The 15,660-nt window shown below is 32.5% G+C and overlaps 1 protein-coding gene and 1 long non-coding RNA gene across 5 annotated transcripts in view; one reads left to right on the top strand and one right to left on the bottom strand.

Moving 5' to 3' along the window:
• LOC110849485 (homeotic protein antennapedia) overlaps positions 1 to 15,660 on the top strand; it is a 121,984-nt gene that overhangs the window by 66,289 nt on the left and 40,035 nt on the right. For 3 of the 4 annotated variants that reach the window (XM_022096899.2, XM_022096896.2, XM_022096897.2), the window contains one exon: positions 4,015 to 4,167. The exons of the other annotated variant lie outside the window; for it this stretch is intronic. The gene's annotated coding sequence lies outside the window, so the exon portion shown is untranslated. The remainder of the gene's footprint in view (positions 1 to 4,014; positions 4,168 to 15,660) is intronic. 4 annotated transcript variants of the gene reach the window in all.
• Positions 733 to 10,498, bottom strand: LOC118435218. The gene is made up of 3 exons (XR_004834616.1): positions 10,409 to 10,498; positions 10,140 to 10,301; positions 733 to 1,954 (listed from the first exon to the last, which is right to left on the bottom strand). It is a non-coding gene; the product is annotated as an uncharacterized LOC118435218 (long non-coding RNA).

The raw sequence follows: 15,660 nt of genomic DNA, 5'->3' as shown, positions 1-15,660 counted from the left end.
GTGAAACGGATGCACAACTGGACTTATTTAGGTCCCCGGTGTCCTTTTTCTTCATTTTCGTTGGCTGCCTGGCTGGTTATGTAGTTGGCCTGGAATCATGTAAAGTTTTGACTTTTTGTGTCTGTAGCTGTAAAAGTGAAAATGATTCGTAGAAATGAAGTGAGAAAAATGTAGCGATATTTCATATTGAAAATGCAGATGCTCCATCAGAATTGAAAACCAGGAAAGTTTGGACATTTAATAAAATTAAAATTCGTATTAATCTTTTATAAATAATTTCAAATTATGAAAAACAGTCAAGAGTTGGATGCATGAAATGGGTTCTTTCTTCTTCACGTGGTTTATTGGCATGAAATAAAATCATACATTTTTAGAGTTTTTGTCTGAGCACTGTTCGGATTTAGCGTGTCCATGTTTAATTACCTGTGTCTCGGGCTAGACGAAGTGAACAATTTTGAAAATTTTGATTATTTTACATTAAAAATGCAAATGTTCGATCAGAATTTAAAACCCGGAAAGTTTGGACATTTAATAATATTCAAATCCGTATTTTTCTGCATTTATTTATTTAAAGAACCACAACAAATTAACATTTTTAATACATTTTTTACAAAAATTCAGGATTTTTTTTCACAATTTTTAATTATTTGATTTTGTTTATAATTCAGTATTTGACAAATTTAGACGCCATCTAATTGAATTTTAATTTATAGAATAGATTTAGAAGCATTAGATTACGAATAAATTCAGTGGTTCTGATAATCTTAGTATATTTCTGAAATTTTCGTAGTTTTACGAGTTGTAATATTAATATTTATTATAAACGCATTGTCTTTAAGTATTTTAACCAAGCTTATGTGCTTAGAACAGTGTTTAAAATTATGGATTATGAATTAAAGAAAATTTATAAATTTTTATTTCGTTTTTACACAATTTTATTTATGAAAATTGCTGTTAAAATTATGAGGTTACAAAAATGACAGCTTATCACGTCCCGTTATTACGTTTGTAAGTAACTCGAGAGGGAGAAAATGTTTGTAATGTGCATTCTCGGAATATGTAATGGAGGAGACGGAGCAGGAGAAAAAAGCAGGGTTACAACTTAATTACGAGGTGGGAACAAGGTTTGCGTTCTTGTCGAGGTGGTGGAATTACATGAAATATAAAAAATATATAGAAAAGAAATCCGTCCAACAATTCTTTTCTGTTACTTGATGGTTAACAACAGAACTGTTGCGGTGTAAGTTGCTTGAGGGGCGTACGGATGAGATGTGGTAGCTTTTGGTAGTCAGGCTGGTAAATTGCGATCCGGTAAAGAGTTGAGAAAGTTGAAATTTTTACCACTTTTTTAGGGAAGTTTGATACTGAGGAGAACATTGTTACCGAGAGGAAATTGTTCGAAAGTTTGTTTGGTAAAAATTGGTAATTTACCAAATTTTACCGGGGAACTAAAATTTTATTCTGTTACCAAAAGACTTAATTTCATGTTCATGGTAAACAATATTTCTAATTTTGCAACTTTTTGTTAAATAAAAACACATTTACCCGGTAATATCTACCCGGTAACCTAAGATTAATCCGGTAAGATTTGCGGTAAAAATTTACCAAACTTGCAAAACCTTCCTATTCTCATTTTCCTTCTGAAATCTGCTTCCACATTTTTCCCAACAAATTAATCTCGGTAAAATTTTTTGGTAAAATTTTTACCAAACTCCTCATAAAACCTTCTCATCCCCCCCTTTTCACTTGTAGAATCCAACATTTTTGCCGCACACTCCCCGTAACTCATACCCTCTCGCTCTTCGTCGTCTCTTGTTGTCAAGTTTTTTTTGTAAAAGTTTTTCCTGCGAGTTTGTTGGTGGAGGTAGGAAGGCGGATCGGTTTAGTTGGGTCGGAGTCTATAAATCCATCAGCGGAAAGTTTCCCTCTGAAGGCTGTCATCCCCTGGCAGCACCTGTAATAAGGATAAGAACGAAATAATTAAAAATCTCCACGATATTAGACCACATTAAAATAATCACGAGTCATAAATCCTCCGCGTCCCCGCGTCACGTCAACTTCTCTCTTTGAGAAGAATCGTATTTAACTGACCCTACTCTACGAAAGCCTATAATACGTACAGAATATGTATTATGTATGCAGGGTTACGTATGTACCATTGGTAAAAGTTTACCGGGGGAGCGAGATTTTACCGACTTTATACTATATGCTGGGTTACGATCGGTGAAAACCAGGGTAGTGGGAGAAACTGCATTTTTTCGACTTTTTATATTGTGCAGGATTACCACTGGTAAAAAGTAAGTTTACCGGAGGAGTGGAATCTAGGCATTTTTTCCACTTTTTACAATATGTTGGTTTCTATTGGTAAAAATCCGAGTTTTTTTCCACCCATCCAAGACACATAAATGAGAAATTAAAAAATATGGAAATCTACCACTGTTTACCAGCATTTAAATCGATGGAAAACGCGAACAAACAATTGAGGCAATTGATTTACGCAGGTCTTGGCAACTTTGTAAAATCCGTAAATTCCGTAAATTCCGTAAACTTACAAACTTTCCCCATCAATGAATGAAATGACTGAAAATTTAAATTAAATTAAAAATCCATTGCAATGTTAAAAGGTCGATATTAAATTTCATGAAAAATAAATTCACCTAATGTTAATCAGGTGTACTGTTTTTCCACTTCAATATTTAGGTAGGGATTTGTAACTTTGTAAAATATGTAAACTTACAAATTTGTACTAGCATTCCCAAGGAAAATTTGCTCACAAATTTTTATAAGTTTACTCAGATCTAGAAGGGCGTCTCTTTATTTTGTAAAAGTTTATGAAATTATTTTACAAAATTTACGCATTTTACAAAGTTATCAATGAATTGTCTCAGTCATTAAACGGGCGATCAAAGACTTTTTCCCATTTTTCACTTGGTGGTAAAAACCACTTTTTCCCACCTACCCTAAGAAAAAAAGTGTTTTGGATGGGAGAAACGAAACCCTGAAGTAATATGAGGTAGGCCAGTGTGGATCGACGCGTTTATTATTAAGGAGATGAAGCTCGGCAACGTTTTTTATGGAAATTGGAATGAAAATGAGAATCATGAAGATGACTTTTTTAAAATATAAAAAAAGTCAGAGAAAGAAATATTGACTGAATTTTAAATTTTATTTGAGCATCAACATCGTGGAATATTTGCAAAATAGATATTTACGTATTTAAAAAAAATATGTCAAAGATTTTTTTCCAATAATAGAGAACATCTTAATATGTCTGAAAACCTACAAATATGCAAAAATATTTTGAGATTTTGTGATCTTTAAGAGTGAAAAACTTAACGAAATTTGATAAGAATCTGACGTTTCGTTTTTCTAGTGATATTTTGAGGCTTCGAAAAGATATATCTAGAATAAAATGACAAATACATATTTATGAAAATTTACTCAACTTGGAAACTTGACATACCTATTTTTAGGAAATTTAATAAATCTGTGACAGAAAAAAGACAAGTTTTTTTTCTGGATGGGACACATTCATTATTAAGTTTTTAAGCTGGATTTAAGTTCTCGTAAGAAATTTGGAATCGTGTAAGACAATTATCTAATGTAAAACATTAAACCACATATTTCTGAAAATTTACTCTTCGGCTTCAAAATTTTACGTATTTTTATTCCTTAAAAATTCTCTATTTTCGATTAAAGAGTTGATTTTTACGAAGTAAATAGGAATGTTTTATTTCGGACGAAATTCCTCAAATCCGTAACAAAAAGACAATTTTTGATTTTCTGTCCAGATGGGACACATTTATTTTCATAAATTTTCATTCTTGGTGTTTTAACTTGAATGTTAATTGTCTTTAGAAATTTAGACTATACTAAAGCAGTAACAAATATTATCATATTAGAACACATATTTCTGAAAATTTACTCACCGACGTGGAAATTTGCATACTTTAATTTTTGATTTTGGAAAAAATAATTGAATACCTACAATATTTATTTATTGTTTATTTACAGAGATCGTAAAAATTTGGAAGTTTGGATGGCACGGAAGTTTTGAAACAGATTGGAAACGATTTGAAAGGAAAGAAATTGTGTATACGAGAATAAAAAAAAGAAGAATAATTTTTAAAAAATAGTACAATTCGACGTCGGTGGAATTATTTAAAGGTAGGTCATCTGATTTTGTAATAGAATTAGGTGTGTAGCAACGGATTTACTGCGTAAATTTGCATATTTATTATTATTATTATTATTTATTATTTTTAGTAAATTTAGCACGATATTGTTTGGTTTTAATAAAATTAGATTAATTTTAATTCATACGGTAAAAAATCATGAGGCAAAATTTACTGTGAAATATGTAGTCACTTTTTTGTCCTTTGATAACAAGAGGGCAGATATGTATTTATTTTCAACTATTTCATTTGATGATGACCAACGGTCAAACTTTGTGAGATAACTCTGAACTCGAATAGATCACAAAAATTCCAAAATATTTTAAAATAATATTTCATATTTCTAGGTTTTCTGACAAATTATTTGAAAATCTTTTACATATTTTTTTTTTTGAAAATGCATTTATTTTGTATTTTGTATTTCGACGAAGTGAGACGAAATCTGTTTACTGAAAGAAATTGGAGTGCGAAAAATACATTCAAAAATACTAATGTGAAAATTCTTATTTTTATGTTGTTTTCGTACATACTTCGTAAATATTTTGGCTTTTTTTGTAAATCTTTTTGTATCAATTTTTATTTGTGAAAATAATTAAATAACCGTTGAAAAATTTATATATCTATAAAATTCAAAATTGGAATCCATTTTCACATTATCTACCTATCATTAATAGTCATGTAAATTTCTCAAAATTTCAAAATCTGCGTCAAACTCATCCGAAACATACAAAACCCATGAACAAACATTTCTGTTTCAAAAATATTTAAGAGGAGGTTCCTTCGCATCTGGGCACCATTAAAATTTTTCTTAAACTTCGCAAATTTTCAAAATCTGCGTCAAACTCAATCAAAAACCATAGAAAACCCGACACGGATTTAAACGTGCCAAAAATAAATGTGGCTCAAATTCAGTTAAGGTTCTCAAAATTTCAAAATCTGCGTCAAACTAATCTAAAAACTAACAAAAACAAAAACTATAGAAAACTCAACAAAGATTTAAACGTGTCAAAAATAAATAAACTTGATCTCCGTCTCAAATTTATTTATCATAAGTTTCTCAAAATTTCAAAATGTCGAAACCTCCAAATTTCAAAACCTCCAAATTTCAAAACCTCCAAATTTCAAAACCTCCAAATTTCAAAATCTGCGTCAAACAAATCCAAAAATCTGTCCTCTGATAATAAGGGTGCCATGCAGTCCCATCATTAGCGCAGGGCCCTCCCCTCCCAAAGAATGGAAGAAAGGGAACAATGAGGTCTCGCGTTTTAGTGAAAGTCTTGTAAAGTTGGTTGGTTCGTTGGTTGTGTGCGCTTTCGGAGTGAAAGGACTTCTCTCTCCGACTTCTTTTGTGAGTATTCCGGGAGTTTTGTGTTCCGGATTGGCAGATTTATTGCCTTCACTCCAACCGGGCATCACACACACACACACAAACACCACCCCGACCCCAAAACCCACCCCACCCAGACCCAGACATCCCACGCAGCAGGTTTTTGGGCAACAGAGTGGAAAACGAAGTGACAATGGGAAAAGAGACAATTTTTGGAAGGATAATTTAGTTTTTTTGGATGAGGTTGACGTAGATTTTGAAATGTTTTGAAATTTAATAGGAGAATTAATAATGTTAGATAAGGTGAAAATGGATTCCAAATTTGAATTTTTGAGATATAAATTTGTAAATGTTTTTTTTTAATTTTTGGAAAAGTTGACAATGTGAAAGTAGATAATTTTGGAAGTAAATTTATTATTTTGGATCGTTTGACGCAGATTTTGAAATTTTAGAAAGTTTAATATGGCAATTAATGATTGTTAGATAAGGTGAAAGTGGATTCCAAATTTGAAGTTTTGAGATATAAATTTTTAAATTACAAAAAAAAATTTGTACAAGTTGACAATGGGAAAGACAACCTTTTTAGAAGGAATTTTTGGAAGGAAATTTATTATTTTGAATGAGTTCGACGCCGATTTTGAAATTTTTGGAAATTTAACATGACAGTTAATAACGTTAGATAAGGTGAAGACGAATTCCAAATTTGAAGTTTTGAGATATATAAGTTGTTAAGGGGTTTTTGAATTTTTTTGGATGAGTTTAACGCAGGTTTTGAAATGTTGGGAAATTTAACAAAATGAAGTATATATATAGATACATGCGTGCGACGAGTTTTTATGGGTTTTGTTTAGGTAGGGGTGAGTTTGACGCAGATTTTGAAATTTTGTGAAATTTCAGATTGTTTTTAATGATGCTCAGATGAAACGGAAATGAGTCTGCAAGTTTTGGTTTATTTTTTTAGTGAGACGTTTCAATTTTTGAGGGGTTTTTAATTTTTGTGGATGGGTTTGACGTAGATTTGGAAATTTTGAGAAATTTAAAGTAACAATTAATAAAAGTTCGATGATTTGATCGTAAATTTCGTTTTTAATGTTTAAGAGGTGTAAATTTTTAAATAAAGAGTTTTTTTGAAAGTTTAAAAAAAAATTTTTTTTGATTAGTTTGATGCAGTTTTATAATTTTGAGCAATTAACGAAACCATTAATGATGCGTTGAGTTTTAAAAGACTTGGTTTGTGAGTTTGACGCAGATTTTGAAATTTTGAGAAGTTTTAGATTATTTTTACTTAAATCTAGATGAATTATAAGATATTTCAATTTTCGTGAGATTTTCTTTTTGTGAAGTTTAATGAATGTATTAATGCTCTGAAGAAATATTGTTAATTTTTAAGATATTAAAATTTTTGGGGGATCTTTTTGAACGAATTTGCTTCAAATTATGAAAACTTTTCGTTTTAGGCCTTTTAAGATGGCCTTATAGATTTGTCAAGATGTCTGTCTGTCCGTCCGTCTGTAGGCACGATAACTCTCTTTAAACAACAGCTATCGAGTTGAAATTTTGCATGCTTCATCTTCGGGTCAAAAGTAAGGATGAGTTCGGAGATGAGCATGATCGGTCAAGTGGTTGGCAGGTGGGGGTCTTTTCTATCCAGGTGTGTTGCCATTAACTACCAAGATGGTATTAATGCTATCTTAAAAGACCCCGCAAACTTGCTTGAGTAGGTTTTTCTTCTGTAAATTGATGAATTAAATTGAATATTTTGAACGTCGAATTTCATAATTTGTTAGAACTTAAGAAATAAATTAAGTTGCAGATATGGAGTTTGCAAAATCAAGACTGTGGAAAATCAAATCTTTTGTGAGTTTTTGTGATTTTTTTGATTTGTACGATTCGTGTGATTATGTAGCAAAATGGAACAACTTCCTTTAATACGTGTTTTATACCATCCTCATTTCGCACAAAATTCAGCGCATTCGCCTTATGCGCATTTCCATATGCGACCCGAATGTTGATCAAAGTTCATCTTTTATACACAAATCAAATGCAAACTGCAACTAATCGGAGGAATAAATTTGACTCGTTGAATTTAAATTTGCAAAAGCACCAAGTTAAATAAATAACATTTGATCGATTTCTGCAAATGAGTTCAAAATTCCCCAAAATTCCCCCAAAAAATCGAAAATCCTACCCATCCTGCGTCTTCCCCCATTTCCAACTAAATTGTCCTCCTCTGACCAATGGAAGCTTCAAGTTTATTACGCGATAGCCAAATTCTTCCCACGTTTCACTCCACGAAAAAAAAGAAGAAAACTACACTAAACTAACCTTTCTTAACAAAAGGGGCCCTTAATAAAGCTTGTCGAGCTGAGATTTTCCATTCACTCTTAGAAATCCAGCAATAAAATAATGCCAAGCCAGCTGTATGCTCAAACATAATACCGTGTAGTAATAACTCGGTTATTGAAGTTTGCCATATCGGTCGGTAGCGAATTTGTACGGACCGAGATAAATAATTTTGATACCAGGCGGTAGCAATTTTAATATCAAGAAATCAACACCAAATTTGTAATACCAAGCTGTATTCATATATCACCCTAGTAAAGTGGTATTGATAAGTAATATCGTGTAGTACTAAATAGCTCGGTATTAAAGTTTTACCATTACGGTAGAAAATGTTTACGGACCGGTAAAAATTGCTACCAAGTGGTAACAATTTTAATATCAAGAAATCAATACCAGATTTCTAATACAAATCGGAATTAGTATATGGATCTACCTAATTGGTACATTTTTATAAGTTAAATATACCAAATTTTTACGGGCTGGTACAATTTTAATACCAAGCGGTAGTAACTATACTACCGAGAAATCAATACGCCAAATTTCTAACAGTGTATTCCTCCAGAGCAAAATGATACACAAACTTTTTCCTATTTTCTTTTTGCACGTCCCTTTTCAACAACAAGTTAGAAAATAATCTGTGCTGGAGGGGCGACCCGGACAACAATGGAAGTCTGAGCTCGAGAGGTGGACCAGATTGGTGCAAAAAGATTACGAAATGCCTCCACCTCTGGAGAAAGAGACCATTGTGTTTCGTCTTTTTTCTGTAAAGGCATTGTTATCGAGAGGAGAGGAGAAAGAAAGCTGGAAGGCGAGCAACAGCAGCACAGCGATTGTATTTTTTTTCTCGCGGAGGATTATTTTATTTTGATGGAATTGAGAAGATGCTTCACTCAGACAGAGAGAGATATTTGTGTAATGAGATTTTATTTATGAGAAAGAGACCAGGAAAATGGAGCAGGGTTTCGGAAACTTTAAGATTTTTAGGATTTTTTTAAGAAATTTATTTTTTGGGAGAAGGTTTCGATTTTTCTATAACAAAGAAAGTAGTGGAAATTCATTTGCACAAGGTTTGCAGAGTTTAGGAAACATTCAAATGCTTAAGAAATTCATACAGTCATTGGCAACTTGTAAAATTTGTGCGATTTGTAAAAATAATTTTTCAAACTTTTACAAAATATGGAGACGCCTTTGATCTAAGGATTAGTAAGTTTACGCAAATTCATAAGCTAATTTTCCTTGGAAATGTCTAAAGTTTTGTAAAAATTTGTAAGATTACGTGCATTTTTTGCATAAAGTTTCTGCAGTTTTTAAATAAAAAGTTTCAAACTGATTTTTTCAGGGTTTGAGTAAAGTCGGTTATGATTTTTTGAAAATTTTTTAAATGGATTTAATCGATTAATCAGGTAGAGTAATGATTTTACTTTTAGTTTATGCGAATTAACCAAAAATTAATAAATATCTCAACATTTTTTTTAATTCAAATTTTTATGAAATTTTTTGAGTGAATTTTACGAAACCCTGCCTAGTATGGATGGATGTAGGATAAAAATGGGGTCGGTTTCGTCGAATTTGGTGTGTGTTGCTTGCTTGCCTGGCTCGATTTTATTTTGTGGATGGATGTGATTCGATTATAAAAAGAGGACTCTTCTCTCTCCCACCGGGGGATCCGCCATACAACACAATAGCCTCCCAGCTCTTCTTCAAAGGGGGATGTGCAACAAAAACGTCCACAAAGGCAGTAATAATTTCAAAATAATTTCGAAAAATTATAAATAATTATTGTCACCGGTCGGTAACAAGTTTTCTATCAAATCATAGAATTAGCAAGGCTCATATCATGGTTTTTTTAGAAGGAAATTTACAAAATCCTGGTTGTTTCTTATAACTGAATTTATCACTGAAAAGGAAGAATGGTTATCTAGATTTTAATTTTCGTAGGAAATTTAAAATTTCGAGGGTAAACATTGTTACCAATTAGTTTACCAGTGCAGTAAATTGGTAATAATAAAATTGTTACTGAAATAGAAGTCGAATCATATCAAATGTGTTTCACATTTCGGGAAGAAAACGATCGACACCGACAAATTTTTCGGCGGGGGCGCCAATTTTTTAAATTTTCTGCGGGGCGGCGCAGCGACGTAACATTGAAGGAATATGAAATCAGATTATGGCGGCAGCGGCGGCGGGTAAAATTCTACCGCCCGACCAAAAAATACTACCGCCCGCCCAAAAAAATACTACCAACCTCTAATTTCCCAGCGACAAAATTTAAAAATTTGAAAAAAAATCCTTACCACAAATTTTCCGCCTTTTCTGATGACGTACTTTCTGCCCCGCCCATACATATATCTATCGCTAGCTGTGGGTCGGGTTGTTGTCTCCCGTTCGTCCGTCCGTCCGTGAGTCCATTGTTCCAGCACAAATCGAATCGTGGTCCGGGGGGATTAACGCGCTCGCTGACGAGGAGGAGAGCGAAATATAATAAGATTTCGAAAAAAATGGACGGATGGATGGATGGATTATGTCGGAGAGAAGGAGAGGAGGGGATAAAATAAATAAATACCAAAACGAATCCGTGACGAGATGGATGAGGGGAAGATGGAATTATATTTACACATTTTTTCCAATACCACCACCGCAACGAAAAGTTTCTGAAATTAAAATTATTACAATTATTATTCATACATTTTTCTGGGGATTATGATGTATCGATTTTTTTTTAAATTTGATGAATTCATGTCGAAAGGGAAATTAATTAAAATTGAGCGATGGAATTATATCGCTTTTCCATACACCAACGTGACCAAAAGTTTCTGAAGTTAAAATTATTTATAAGTTTTCCATGCATTTTTGTATTACTTTTTTCAGACATTTTGCGAATTAATTTTCAAAATATGGGACAGGTTGTTATAAATTAAATAGTTAAAATTATTCATAAATTGTCTTGGTGGACTATACATAGTGGGGTCATAAGTTCTCGTGAAGGCATTTCTTGTGATAAATCACAAAGTATTAGAGCTATCTGTTAGAAATTTTTATGGGTTAACAAGGTATTAATATTGTTTAGAAATCATAACTTCTTTTTGAAGATTTCGTTCACGGGCTTGTACGCAAGACATAAGTCGTAGCGGAGACTGCTGGATCGCGGCACGCACGGTTTTCAGGGGAAAAGCGCCCAGATCTTCAGTAAGTATGACCTCAGGCCTTCCACACTTGTGTGGGACTTAGTACATACCTAGACCTATAATTTTGACCACTATTCATAATTTAGGGGATTAAGGTCTGTAGATGCTGAGAACCCTTCTTGGGAGGAAAAAAAGTCACGAAAATTCGTCGGAAACCATTTTTGGGCAATTTTTGCACCATGATCAGGAGCAGAGCATCGTTGAATATCCAATGTTAGTTTTCGAAGAGTTCATGGTCCAGGCGATTAACTGTTAGCTTTTGGATACTCTGAAAATAATTCTTGGCTCGAACATATACCCTTTGCGAAAAAAACGGAGATTTGCTTTCTCCAGCCATCTCGCTTCCATCTACACTTTGGTGATGACTTCTAATTTACTTCCGCATACTGAAAGGGACGTCAAACTTCCACAGAACAAATATCCAGCCATTTTGTTTTTTTAAATTTTTCTCCAACAGTCAAAATCTTCTCATTCGTGAAGAGGAAACTCGGTACCTTTTGCCCGCGTACCGTGTACGAAGCGCTTTGCTTCAGTTGACTAGATTCTTCTTTTGCTTGTTAGTGATCACATGACAAGTATCCTCCCGCATAGCCTTAACCCTAGGGTCATTCCTTAGTGCCCTCATGATGGATGATTTGGATGCATTAGTTTGCAGAGCTAACTTCTTCTGATGAAAACGAGGATTTCGCCAAATTCGGGCTTTCCATACTTTCACCATGGCTGGTGTCCGAATTGATCGAGGTCAACCGGATCTCTTCTGGTCATCAGGACTACCAGTATCCTTCTAAGGTTTAGCTATGTCGTTAACCGTCTGGAATTTTTCTCCAAAGTTCTGCAGAATTTTAAAATCTCACATATTTTTTTTTATTTGGAGGACTAGCTAAAAATTATAGATGTCTTTGTGAATTTTATCGCCATTTGACCAATTCTTCATATTTTTAAAAACCTTTATCATATATTACTGAGCACAATTTGGGCAATCAGTGGCAATGAAAAAACTCGACGTCGGCAAAATTTGGCGCCAGAATTCAAAGCTCAAACTCGTTCACGAGAACTTAAGACTCTACTGTGTAATGTATTGTTTTTTTAAGAAAGTTTGTTGAAGAAATTGGTAAAAAATACAACTAAAATTGAAGGATGGAATTATGCACCATTTTTTTAATCACCATCTTCAGTGAAAAAATTTTGAAATAAAACTAAAATTAAAATTTCACATGTATTTTTCCATGAATTATTATGTATTGATTTTTTTTCGGCAAGGTGGGGAAAATAGGGGCGAAAATTTTATAAAGTTTAGCGACGTTAGTTGGTTACGAAAGAAATTGAATAGATAAATTGTACTAGATTTCCAATTGTCACGGTTTTATATTTAGAGTTCAGGAATTACTAAAATGATTTTTTTTCACTGGATTATAATTATTTTTATATACTTTGAAAAATTCATGCCGACGAGAAAGTAAGATTTTAACAAACTCTGGTAACATAGGTTTACAGGAGAAAATATGTAAATTACCTAATTTAATTAATAACATTGTAAATATATCGTAACCTTGTAAATAACTTGTATAAAACCTCTCATACAAAATGAACCAAGAAAAATACACGTGCCCGTTTAGACAAGCATATTTTTAAACGTTGTATACCTCTCTGTTTGTTTATTTTTTTGCAAAAAACTGCATACATTTGCAAATAAATGCAAAACTAGAATGAACGCTTTATTACACAATAAATTCGTTAAAATACCAAAATTCCTTACCAAATCTAAAAAAAACTAAAGATTAACCCTTTCCCCAAAACCACCACATTTCCACAAACACGTGCAAATTTATTGCTCCCTTGACCTTGACCGAAGTATATAAGTAGTTGCAGTGCAGAAAACTGCATAATTTCGCAATTTCCACGCAAAAAAGTGGAATGCACTTACGCGATTAATAAGACGTGTAATGGTATCGGGTTTTTAGTAGTCGACTCCTCGACTCGAGAGAGAGAGGAAAAGTATAGGAGCATAAAAGTTTATGAGGCAATAAAATTAGTGGAATGACTCTTATCGTCACGTTAACAAGTCCATACGACCGACTACTTATGGGTCAGGTTACTTACTTTACTTTACTCACTATCTACCAGAGAAGACATTATGGTCCCCATAAAATAAAATAAATATGTGTTTATGTACGTATTTATGCGTTTATTTACTAAACCGCATAAACACATGAAGTTGTAAGTAGCGTTTAGTTTTTAAGTAGGTGGCCGGCTTTTTTAGGGTGAACTTTATTATTACGTGGACGTATTTGTTTTGTGGTGGATGGAGGATTATTAGGGATAAATAAGTTTTGGGGGGATGTTTATTAATAGATTTTATTAAGGTGGATGCGTAATTAATTGAGGAGTGATTAATTAAAAGTATGACTATTTTTAAACATTTATGCGAAAATTATAATGAATTTTAGCTCTGTGAAAGGTGTAAATTAATAAAAAGAATGATTGATTTTTTATGGTAGAGGGTAGTTTAGCTTGAGGAAAAGTTGGAGAATTTTGAAACTTGTTGGAAATTTTGTAAAAAAATTTTTGTCAGGAACCATTACTAATGATCTATTCATATAATTAACATAGATTAATTAACATGGATTTTTCATTTTCGGCGAAAAAGTGATACAGATTTAACAAAAACTTGAAAGTAAGATTTTAATTTTGCCCAAAAATATTTTAGATTGGTTAAAATTAAAGTGAGTTATCTCGGAAAAGTTTGTAAGTTTCAGGAGGAAAAATATTTTTATTTTTTTGTGCAACGTTAAATTTATACAAATTCAAAACAGCAAAAAAATAAAGTACGATAAATATTCCAAGTTTTTGAATATTGTTTGATTATATTTATTCATTCATCGTGATGAATATTATGTAAATTAGGCAATCGTAGTTATATGATTTTTGATGTGACTCTCTTCATCAAGTAATTCAGAAATAAATTAAGGGGATCACCTAAGAACAAGAATGGGAAGGTGTAATCTGGATTAGTTATGAAGGAACGCTGTGAACAAGGATTTTTAATTTTCGGCTAAAAAGAAGTACAAATTTAACAAAAAAATTACCGTAAAATTATAAATTTCGTAATTTCGATTCATAATTTTTAAGTTTTAAAAGGAATTGCATATTTAAAATTTTTTACTAAAATTAAAATTAAATTAAATACAATTAACAAAAAATTCAGAATTAAGTATGACAAAATTCCAAGTTTGTGAATATTATTTGATTATTATTTATTCATTCGTCGTGATGAATATTATGTAAATTAGGCAATCGTATTTATACGATTTGATGTGACTCTCTCTCTCTTTATTTAATAAATAAATTTTAGCGTGTGGATTGGAGTGGAGTTTGCATAGTAATGATGACCACGAGAAGAGAGAGAAGTGAATAATAATCGGATGATGGAGATGAGATGCACGCATGGCTGGGTGAATATTATTCGGGATGCACGTGTTTAAAAGGACATTAATTAAAATTTGGAGAACCATATGCATCCAGATGCCAAAAGAGAGACAATATTATTCCCTTCTTCGTGCCAGACACGCTTAAAAAAGATGGGGAAATAATTGGTAAAAAATGTTTGGTAACAAAGTTACCGAAACGTGGTAATCATTTTAAGTTTGGTAAAATTTTAAATATTTATAAACTCCGGAGAATTTATTAATTACGTGTCGAAATTTTTGATAAAATAATTGTAACGCTTATATGCCACTAAATTCAAATTTGTTACCAATTTGGTCCCCAATTACCAAATTAGCCGTTATAAATTGTTAGTGGTAAAATTTTGAATAACAGAATGGTAACAATTATTTGCCACGAAATTCAAATTTGTTACCAACTTGGTCTTCAATTACCAAATAGCAAAGATTAATCCTGGTAGAAATTGGTAATTATTTACCACGAAATTCCATCTTTTTATTCTCAGGTCATATCCATCGTAGCAAATCGCAGCATTCATTTACCATTCAATTCACCTTTATTACCAAATTGGTAAATTTGTAATGTGACCAAACACTAACATTTATTACGGAATTATTACAATTTCTGGGCTAAATTTTTCCCCCATTTTTAAGAGTGCTTGCCCATCTTTTGTGGTGTTGTTATGCAACAAAGTTGATGGGATGGGATATGTTGGAGGATAAAATAAAGTTGTGTTTTGTGGATGTCACGACGAACGAACGAGGGAGCTGGATGGAGGAGGAGGGTGAAATATGGCTGAAAATTCAGGTCTACATATCTCCCTCCACAAACTAGAAGGGTGTGGACCTTAAGGATTTCTGCAGAATTATTTGCGACCCTTCATGGTATAATTAATTTTAGTGTGCCCTTGACCTTGACCTCATGACCTCAGCTCAGAATTTATTTACCACGTGCTTAACGCATGGCCCCCAAAACAAAGTAGGAAATGGAAACGCTATGGCTGCTGACGAAGCCAGAAAGGATCACCGAAAGAGAGACACATACGTTTAAAGATTTTTTAAAAAAAAATAATAATTTTGGAAATTTAAAGTTGACAAAATTTGATAGATTTTGATGCCGAAAAATTTACACATATTAATAACATAATTAAAAAGATGAAAAAGATAAGAGGACCACTTTTACTTTG

The sequence above is a fragment of the Folsomia candida genome, unplaced genomic scaffold, assembly GCF_002217175.1.
Source record: "Folsomia candida strain VU population unplaced genomic scaffold, ASM221717v1 Fcan01_Sc004, whole genome shotgun sequence".
Classification (NCBI taxonomy): Eukaryota; Metazoa; Arthropoda; class Collembola; order Entomobryomorpha; family Isotomidae; genus Folsomia; species Folsomia candida.
The sequence above is the reverse complement of the archived record's forward strand: the minus strand, read 5'-3'. Positions and strand labels throughout refer to the sequence as shown.